A 10,221-nucleotide genomic window follows, 5' to 3' on the forward strand; every position below is an offset into this window, starting at 1 on the left:
AATTGAATATCCATGTACAAACAAATAAACTTATATAAATAAACCCTGACCTCATATCATGAACAAAATTAACTCATATGGAACTGAAGCCTAACCTTAAGAACAAAAACTATAAAACTTCTAGAAGAAATCACAGGAGAAATCCTTGAGTTAGATGGTGTTTCTCAAACTTGTTTTCATTATTAGCCCTTTAAAGAGATTTTTAAAACAATGTCTGTGTCACCTATGAAAATTTACTTTTAATACATTAGACATAGTTTTTCTGTTTCGTTTTATTTTTTAATCTAAGATTTTTTCCATCCATGCAGAAGAACCCATGTTTACCCCGTTGAGGAGGATATGCTTAATTGAGAAGGCACAGATTTAGCAAAGGGCTTTAGATACACTGCCAGAGCATGAGCCACACAAGAAAGTCTGGTAAACTGAACTGCACAAAATTTAAAATTTCATGCTTCAAAAGACACTGATAGAAAATTAAAATCATAGACTGAGAGAAACTATTTGTAAATTATATATCTGATTAAGGACTTATATCTAGGATACATAAAGAATTCTTCTAACTCAATAACAACAAGATAACTATCTCAGATAAAAAATGGGCAAAACATTTGTTAAATAGACATTTCTGTCTACGGCCACGCCACCCTGAACATGCCCGATCTCATCTGATCTCAGAAGCTAAGCAGGGTCGGGCCTAGTTAGTACTTGGATGGGAAACCATCTAGGAAGACCAGGTGCTGTAGGTGTTTAAATAAAAAAATAAAAAAAAAATTTAAGAAAATGTTAAATAGACATTTCACCAAAGAGAGATGTGAATTAAAATGTGCTTACTCTATCAGTAAGTAAAGACAAATTAAAAATACAGTGAGATACCATTACACTTCCACCAGAATTGCTATAATATGAAAACAGACAAAAATCAAGTATTGATGAAGACATGGAGAAACTGAATTCCTAACATGTTTGACGATGCAATCGCTTTGGAAAGTAGGCAGATGATTTCTCAAAAGGTTAAACTTGAACTTACCATACAACTCAGCAATTCCACTCCTAGGCATCTACTTAAGAAAAATGAAAAGATATGTCCACATACATCTATATTATGAATGTTCATAGCAGCATTATACATAATGGCCCCAAAGTGAAAATACTCCAAATATCCACCAACTGGTCTATAGGTAAACCAATAGTATATCTATTAAGTGGAATATGACTCAGGAAGAAAAGGAATAAAGTACTGATTCACGATTCGACTTGCATGAACTCAAAAACATTACTCTGAATGAAAGATGCCAGATAAAAGACTACATAGTGTGTGCTTCCATTTGTATAAAATATCCAGAAAAGTCAATTTTTAAAAAGACAGTGGTTTTCTGGTACTGGGAATGGGTGTAGATATTGACTATAAACAGACACATGGGAATTTTTTTGGCTGATGAAAAAGTTCTAAAATAGAATGGTAATGATAGTGCCACAACTCTATAAGTTTACTAAAAATCATTAATTATACACGTATAATGGTTTATAAATTTTATTCAATAAAGCTTTTTAAAACCCCCCCTTAACTATTCTGTTTAATAGTGTTCCAAATAGTTAAAGCCTGGCAAAGATTGGGTTTTTAATTAAAGAGGGTAAACATCTACATAAAACAGCAAAATATTCCAGAAAGCTTGGTCTAAGGGAGTTAAGATTTGGTAAAAAATGCAGTATGTGATCAACCTTAATGGATAATTTAGAACCCAGAGAAACTGAGAAATTCAAATGTAGGAAAATGCCACAGCTGGCCAGACTCATGAGAGCACTGTTAGAATTTATGCTCAGACCTCCATGACGGGCGGGAACGGGGTGATGAGAAGTGGCAGGACTAGGGTCAGAGGCACCACCCACCTCACTGCCAGGCCCACCCACGAGCAATGATGTGGTGCAAGTCATCAGCGCTAAGGTAGCGCCATGCTTCCACGGGAACCTCCAAAAGCAGTTTCCTGACCGGAATCTGGGAATACGGAGCATCGTCTAGAGCCAGACTGCGAGTCAGGGACACAGTTGAAAGTAGTCTTGGAAACCTGGGCACATTGTTTAAGCCACGGCAAAGCGTAAGAACAGAAAAAAATCTCAGAAGTGTGTGTGTGTGTGTGTGCGCACGTGTGCGCATGTTTGTGTGTTCGTATGTGTGTACATGAGTATGCGTGTGTGTAAAGGGGAGGGGAATATGTATTTCCAAAGCGAGTAATAGAGCCCATGAGTGAAAATCAATATGACAGATAAGGTATTTTAGATCTAAAATAATGATAGTTCTATTATTTTTTCATTAAAAGGAGCGATTATTTTTCCCCTACTAGGAACAAAGCTTAACATTAAAGAGATAACTTTTCTTTCCATAATAATTGACTTCTTGCTTCACGTGATACATGTTCACACAGCAGCCAGCTTAACCATTTTTTCTTTTTCATTTAGAAAGGATATAATCTCTTCTTCTTGAATATAATCAAGAGAATGAAAACAGTGTTACTGGGCGGTCTGAGTAGACCTTACCTTCATCTTTCCAACAGAGATCTGAGGAGTCAGAGAAAGTGTCTCATAAAGAAAAGAAGCTAGCATGTTATGGGGTGACCGCAGTATGTGCTTATTAAACAGTTTCCCCCAATAATGATCCGATAGTTCCCTAATATCATGAAATTCATTTCACATGAATTTCCCAATTTCTCTAAATTTCTCAGGAAATGAGAAACTAAGAATTTTCCCCCCTGAGCAAGAGTGCATGTGGCTGATCATCTAGCCTAGAAATCCATGGTTTAAAAGCAATCGGTTACTCAGGAGATTCTGTAAATTAAGCCCCTTTGTACCTTGGAGGATGTATGATTTAGGTCACTTACAGACAAGCTAAAATACAAATAACAGTGGCCTTTTCAAGTGCAGCTTCATGCACATCCTCTTTTCTGCTGGGGACCACACAGGTCTGGGGCCAGAGACCCAGAGACAGCAGATCTTCACTAAGGGAGGCGTCGAGCAGCGGCATTTCTTTCGTTTTATCACTTGGCCCAGGTTGCAAGTGCGTGATTTCAGTATTCAGAGCAGGACAGCCCTTCCCCCAGCGTGGTGAAGAAAAGGCCTGAGTGTGGACGGAGTGTAGTGTTCAGAGGGTCTGAGAGGTGGGCGATCACGTTTACAGTGTCCTCACAGTTGTTCCGATACGATAAAGCCAATTTCACAGGTCGAAATCCAAGTGGCATTTACAGTTTTGACCCCTTGGTGGTATATTAAAGGCTGCGGGTGATATTGGTCTCCTGCTAAGTAATTTTCTTTTGTTTGCTTGCGATATTCCAATATCACTGCTTAAATGTTTTATCATACAAATAAAATATAGCTGGGTTTATTATACTTAATCTGAGAATATCTTTTTCTTAATTTAGGAATTTAACCCTTCAGGAGTAATGTGAATACTCATATGTTTGTACTTAATCCTTGTCAATTTATTTTATTTTTATTTACCATGATTTATAGAACCTTCATCTATGTAATGGGATATAGCAAATAGCTCATGGCAATGAGTATTAAATGAACAAACCTCACTCATTAATGTGTCAATGTAGACAAGCCGTTGATTTATTTACTCGTTTTTGAAGAAATTGTTTGATTGTAAACCACAGAAACCAAATTTATTGAATCTTAAGGAAAAATTAATTGATTGGTGCAGGTTCCACAGCATAGGAAGGAGAAAGACAGTGCTTGTCCCGGGGGGCCTGCCGGATCCTAAGACTGCATTCCAGGCGTCTCTCTGCTCTGCAGGGTACTTTCGTTCTCAACCATTAGCTTCACCATACCAAAGGACACATGCCCACACGCAGCTCTACACTGACATGCTTACAGATTACGATAAAAAGAAAAGGGTCCTTTGTTAATTATCTATGCTTAGACCTCGCAGAGGAGCTGTGGCTACTTCATTTTGGGTCACGTGCCCAGGCCATGAGCTAGTCTCTTGTCAGTCATATGAGGCAGGTGGATCAGGACATTTAAGGTTCATAAAATGACTCTTGTGACCAGAAGGACAGCATTCTGTGATTATGACACTCATCCAGAAAAAAAAAAGTGAGGAGGCAAGACGATGGACAGATTTTAGATATACATATATACATACATATATGTATCCATATATGCATGCACAGTTTCCCCCACATGAATATGAATCTCATAGCACTTTTGTGAAAACTCATTGTGGTAAACTATGGGAAGGTGTTTTGAAATCTGTAATGCAGCTTATTGCAGGAGATTGTTATTCTAATACAGCTATATATATATTAAATACAGCAGTTACCTTTCTTACCACTAGGTGACAGTCAAGTATAATTAGCCTATCAAAAGGCTGACTTTATACATTTACTAAAAATAAGCCTAAAACTAAGTATTTTTTAAGTGCCTTCAATAGGCAGAAAGCTAAAATGTGAAACAATTTAAAGAGAGGTCTGCCTATCACAGAGTGATATTATTGATGTGTGTGTGTTCTCGTTGCTCACTCATTCACTCACACACTCATTTTGTGCACCTGTGGTGCATATTACTGTACTGATTCTTACCAAAGTAGCAGAGTTTGTGCCTAACTGGAAATTCAATATGAATTCCTTCGAGTTATATAAAGAAGAAACTAAATACCTAGATGTAAATTCTTACGAGTTATGCATTTGATACCGGTAGACTCAATTTGTGTATTAAGTAAGAACACTAAAAATGATCAATATTTATGGAAAACAATATGTACTTAGCAGCGTTCTAATAATTTTGTATGTCAGTAGATTTTAATTTGTAAATAGAGTAAGATCAATCTGAGAAAGCTTCTTTGAATGAGATAAAGAATGTGAATGAGTTTTGAAAGCTCTAATAAACCATGATACATTGTATCATTACTCTAAATTAGTTATGCATGTTCCTACTCTATAGCTTTAGAGATGATAAAACTGAGGTACTAGCTGACTTAGCTAGGTTACTTAGGTAACCTGTCTCCTAGTCCTACACAGAGCAATATAAACTCACGTAAACTCATGGAATGTATGGTGTCATTTTTATTAACTGTTATAATTTCAGTCCTGATACAATAACCTACAGTAGATACTAACATATATATTATATACTCAATACTTATTTTTAGAATAAAGGTATATTTCTGTTTTATAAATATTCAATTTGAAGACTATTGTCATTTATTCAGTTATCTCTTTTACTTCTCAGAGCACTCTTTTAAGGAATATCTGGCAGCTAGATGAAGAAAAGCATGGCTCCCTTAAATGACAATATTAAAAAAATTGACAATATTTAAATTAATCAATAAAACAAAACCAGATTTTTTATGTGAAAAGTTATATTGCAAAAAAAAAAAAATGACTGTTTACTAGTTGCTATAGCTAATATACTTACTTCTGAAATGCTCAAAATGAGCCTTAGAGCTCAAAGTGTAATGAAGGAAAAAATCAGAAAACAATTAAAATGCAGTATGGCAACCTCGAGTTGTTTGCAAAGTCACAAGGGAAAATCTAAGTGGGAGGGAGAGTGTGGATTATGGGATGTGGATGGAAGGATCTTCCTGGAAAAAGTGGCACCTGAACAGAATTTTGAGAATAAATAATTTAGTGAAAGGATGGAAAGAGATTGCAAAGCCACTCAACATCAGACCACTGATGAAGACTCAAGCGGAGCTGAAGCATAGCGCCTGCTGGAGAGCCGGTCAGGGACAGGTACAGAAGTGGACGTGAGATCGGAAAGACAAGCAAATCCAGGTCGTGAAGGGCTTTCGATGCTATGATTCCGGCAACAAAGATAACCCATTTAAAGATGTCGAATGGGGGAGGGATGTACTCAAATGTATTTTTCAGAAAGGCGGCTTTCGTGGTAGTGTGGAAAAAAAAAAATTGAAGGAATTGGATGGAGACAGAATGGTCAATTAGGACATTGTTACGGTATTTCAAGGGAGAAAATGTGTAGACTTGAGCAAAACACAGACATTTGGAGAAAAACCTGCATGTCTTAGGAGAAATAACACAAGTAGGACTGGTTAAGCTTGGTGACTCCTTCAATGTGGGCTATAAAAGAAAATGGGGATTCAAAGGTAACATCCAAGAGTTTTGCTTGTTGGTCTAGGCAGAAGGTGAATTCAAGAGAAGGAACAGATTACAAAGGAACTGGATAGAAATGACACCAGACACAGAAAATCTCAGGTTCCCCTGGGTCATCCAAATGGAGGTATGCTAACAGTAATTCAATACGAGAGTGTTGAGGCAGGAGATAAATTTAAGCAGAAGACAAACTTTTCAGAGACATTAGCATATAGGTAATAGTTGAAGTGATAAGAGCAGGTAAAACCCATTTGCATACCTTTGTCTACTCTTCTTCCTGGTCAGCACCTGGTCATTCTTTAAGTCTTAATTCTGTTGTTCCTTTTCTGTAAAGTCTTTCCTGCCTCTCTCAGGCAAGCATAGGTCTAAATATGTCCATGGTGACCATGCATTTTGTCATTCTCCATCAGAGCAGTCATCAACTTGAATTGAAACTATTTGCTTACATCTCTGGATGCCTAGCTGTGTATATTTTTATCCCAAAGTCTTTTTAAGCCTAGTAAAGTTTCTGGCACATAATAGGTGTTCAGAAATAGACACAGAACTAATATTTCTGAACCAAATCTAAACAATTTTCAAATCTTTATTAGCAATATAAAATGTAACACTGAAAGATAAAGTCCATATTCTGAACTTCGGCCCACAAATTTGCACGATGCCATATATTTTGATGTGAAACATCTTGTTTTAAAATCTGTAGTGTCTAAAATCCTGAGATGTCTGACCTGTTAAAGGGAATCAGATGCTTTTAAATGTTGAATGAAAACGTTTCTGCACAACTGTGATTTGCTTACCTGACCTTTTACATTTGGTTTATTGAGGATCGTTAAAAAGGATCTCTAGCAATGGTTTCAGTAACTCTAAATGCTGTTAGTAGATAACTTAGATCATTATTATTATATTTTTCCACTGAGAAATCTTTGTAATAAACTGAGTTCTTAAAATATTGCCAGCTGGTCCAGTAATATAGCACTTAAGATGCCTCATGATATATTAACTGCTTTTCCTTACTCTGGTTGCTGGCAAGAATGCAGGATAAACCAGAAGCGATTTTAATAAGGAATCAAGGAACTTAATCATTTTTATTTGCAATATTAAGAAAGACTAATGATTATGAACTGAACTGACAACTGTGATATTTAACATAACAAACATTAAAAGAATGATTTAAAAATTCCCTTAAAATGCAAGGCAGTCTCTGTAGTTACATAGGAGTATGTTCTGTATTTAGAAGCCCAGTTTTTCTGATGTTCTTGCCATTTGCATTAATAACCTGCTTTGAAATTCTCGGATGAAAATGTTCAAGTTACGTCTGAGGAGCTATTATGATGTGTTTTTTTTAGCCATGGACCTTTAAACTCACCCAGAAGATTATTTGTATTTTAGTTACAGGTATTGTTTTTTCCTTGTTCTCTTAGGGCAGGCAGAGTATCAAATAAACTTAATTTTCTCACTTGATAGATCTTTAACACAGTGGATCTGCACAACTGGGGGTTCTGCGTATTCTCTCAATTTGCAGTCAGGTTCATGCTTTCCATCCCTCCCATCTCATCTACTCTTAATACTTCTCCTATGTAGTAGCATTAGCTGAGGCTGTGTGATCAGAAATAATGTGCAGAATTTTTCTGCATCCCTGATGGGTCTGTGGCCAGGCAGGAGAGGGTTGGATTGCTCAAATATGATAATTAAAAAGACCATACTGAAAATCTATTTGAAAAGGTGTGGGCAAGGTTGAAGGAAATTAATTTGAGAGGGAGCAGCACCCTGTCGTGAGACCATCGGGGAGCCATCACGAACCCTAAACGCAGAGGTACCAGTGGAGGGAACAGGAGCTGAAAAAGGTGGCCTCGTTGTAGGAGCTATGGCCTTGCGTAGGGGAGCATCTGACTGGCTCGGCAGCAACGGTGCCAAGGAAGTAAATACTCCAGCTTCGTTCTCCTCTAATCTCTGGTCTGCTGTCAGGATCTATTTTTGAATGAATCCACTGTGAATACAAAGGATAAAGTAGCCTCATTGATGCGATCCACAGAGGTTAACCTCTCGAGATCAGAACAGGTGGAGAAGGGTGGAAACAGAATCTGGAGGGTACCTGAGGAAGAGTCAGCACTCATGTTTGTAAATGTGTATGAATTCCAGATCTATTTAACCTCAAGATCAATGTGATTACAGCAGTCAGGGTTCTACCAGAAAACAAACAAACAAACAAATAGAAAACAATGGATGGATGGAGAGAAAGATGTTAAAGGAACTGGCTTACATAATTGTGAAGGTTGGCTAGGCAAGCCCAAAACCCATAGGGCAGGCTGTCAGTCAGGATAAGCTGGAAACACTTAAGCAGGAGATTAGCTGCTGTCCACGGTGTAATTTGCTTCTAACTAAAAGAATATTGCAAAGGTGGTGGGATGTCACTTCCATGTTTACGTTATCTAAGACTATTTGACCCTCTGGGGGCCAGAAGGTGGCCTTTAGAAGGTGAGAGCAGCCCCCAGTCTTACAACCACAGGTCTGTAGGTTTAGAAGGGGGATATTCCCTCATCAAGCCTGTCAAGGAGGACACAGCCCAGCCAACACCTTGAACGCAGTCCTGTGAGGTCCTAAGCAGAGAACCCAGCTAAGCTGTGCCTGGACTTTTGACCTCGAGAGACTGTGAGATGATAAATGTGTATTGTTTTATGCTGGTAAATCTGTGGTTATTTGCTATATGAAAATAGTAACTAATAAACACAAGCTCCTAGGAGCAGGCATCACAGAATGATCCACATGAGAAGTTCAACTCCAAAGTAATAGTTACATCCATCTGCAGTTGATATCCAATCGGGATGTCAGAAACTATTCTAAGTACTTTACACATATTGCTAGTTAGATCCTTACATACGACTTTATAAAGTAGTTGTTATTATTACCCCCATTTACAGTTAAAGAAACTAAAACTATGAAAATGTACTATGCAAATAATAAAGAATTCAACGTATATTCAGGTTTTTTAGCCAGTGCCAAGTGGAGGGTTTCTGTTGTTTATCACTGCTTACAATATGGGGAGGACGCAGGACCCAAAGGCAGAAGTGCTACCTGTTTAACAGAGACTGAGCTGAAGATCAAGTTCATACTGTTCACCAGGAACCCTAGGCAGCTAACTAGGTTAGAGCTTCCGGTCCACAGGGAGATAGGCATCTCTCTGTGTGCAGAGAAACCTCACCCTGCCGGGGAGGCTGCACTGGAGGTCTGAACTTCCCTGCTTACCTGTGGCTTGGGGAGGACCCATCCTCTCTGCTTATGCCCAGAAAAGACTCAGAGTTTAGAGGAAGCCTTCCCTGTGCCCTATCCCTTAACGGAGAGAACTCAAACTCATTCTTTACCTTGCCTCATTCCTTATGCCTCATTGTCTGGAGAAAAAAAAAATCGCTTAAGAAATTCTACTTTGCAACAGAAAACAACAACGATATTGTTATTGTTAATCTCTAGATTATGGCAGAAAACTCAATAGCTTAAAGAAGATGGTCTAAAACAAATAACCAAAACTGATAGCTCCTACGATGATCCAAAGAGTTCAATCCAAGGAAAGCTATTAAAATAAAACTGGCTGGATTTACAGAGCAAAGAAAAAAATAATTAAATTATTTGAAGGGGTCCCCAAATAATTTGATAATTTATAACAATTCCCGGTGAAAAGTGTTAAGCTTGGAATAGGTGGGTATCCCCTTAACGATATATATGAGAAAACTGCAACAAAATGGTCCTTAATCTTGAATATTAGAACGGTTTCCAATAAAGTTGGAAATATAACAAGGTGTCTGCTCTTCTTCCAGTGATTCAACATTAAATTAAGGTTTTTACTTACGGCAATAATGCAAAAAAAACCCCAAACATATAAATAATAGGAAAGGGAAAGACAAATAGTCTTTATGTTTAGACTTAGAAAAACATGAGAATCAATAGAAAAATAACTAAAAATCATAGATGAGTTCAAGAATGTGACTAGATGCCAAAAAACATACAGAAATCAATGTTTTTCTATATGTTTGAGATCACAGATTTATAAAAATAAGAGAAATAAGATTCCTTTCACTAAGACATAAAATACCTAGTAATAAACATAGGAAGGAATAAAATTTAAATAATA

The 10,221-nt window shown here is 37.3% G+C and overlaps 1 pseudogene; it reads left to right on the forward strand.

Annotated features, from left to right (window-relative positions):
- Positions 1-627: 627 nt before the first annotated feature.
- Positions 628-746, forward strand: LOC112475749 (annotated as a pseudogene).
- Positions 747-10,221: the final 9,475 nt, after the last annotated feature.

This window comes from Pteropus alecto, unplaced genomic scaffold (assembly GCF_000325575.1).
Source record: "Pteropus alecto unplaced genomic scaffold, ASM32557v1 scaffold11, whole genome shotgun sequence".
Lineage (NCBI taxonomy): Eukaryota > Metazoa > Chordata > Mammalia > Chiroptera > Pteropodidae > Pteropus > Pteropus alecto.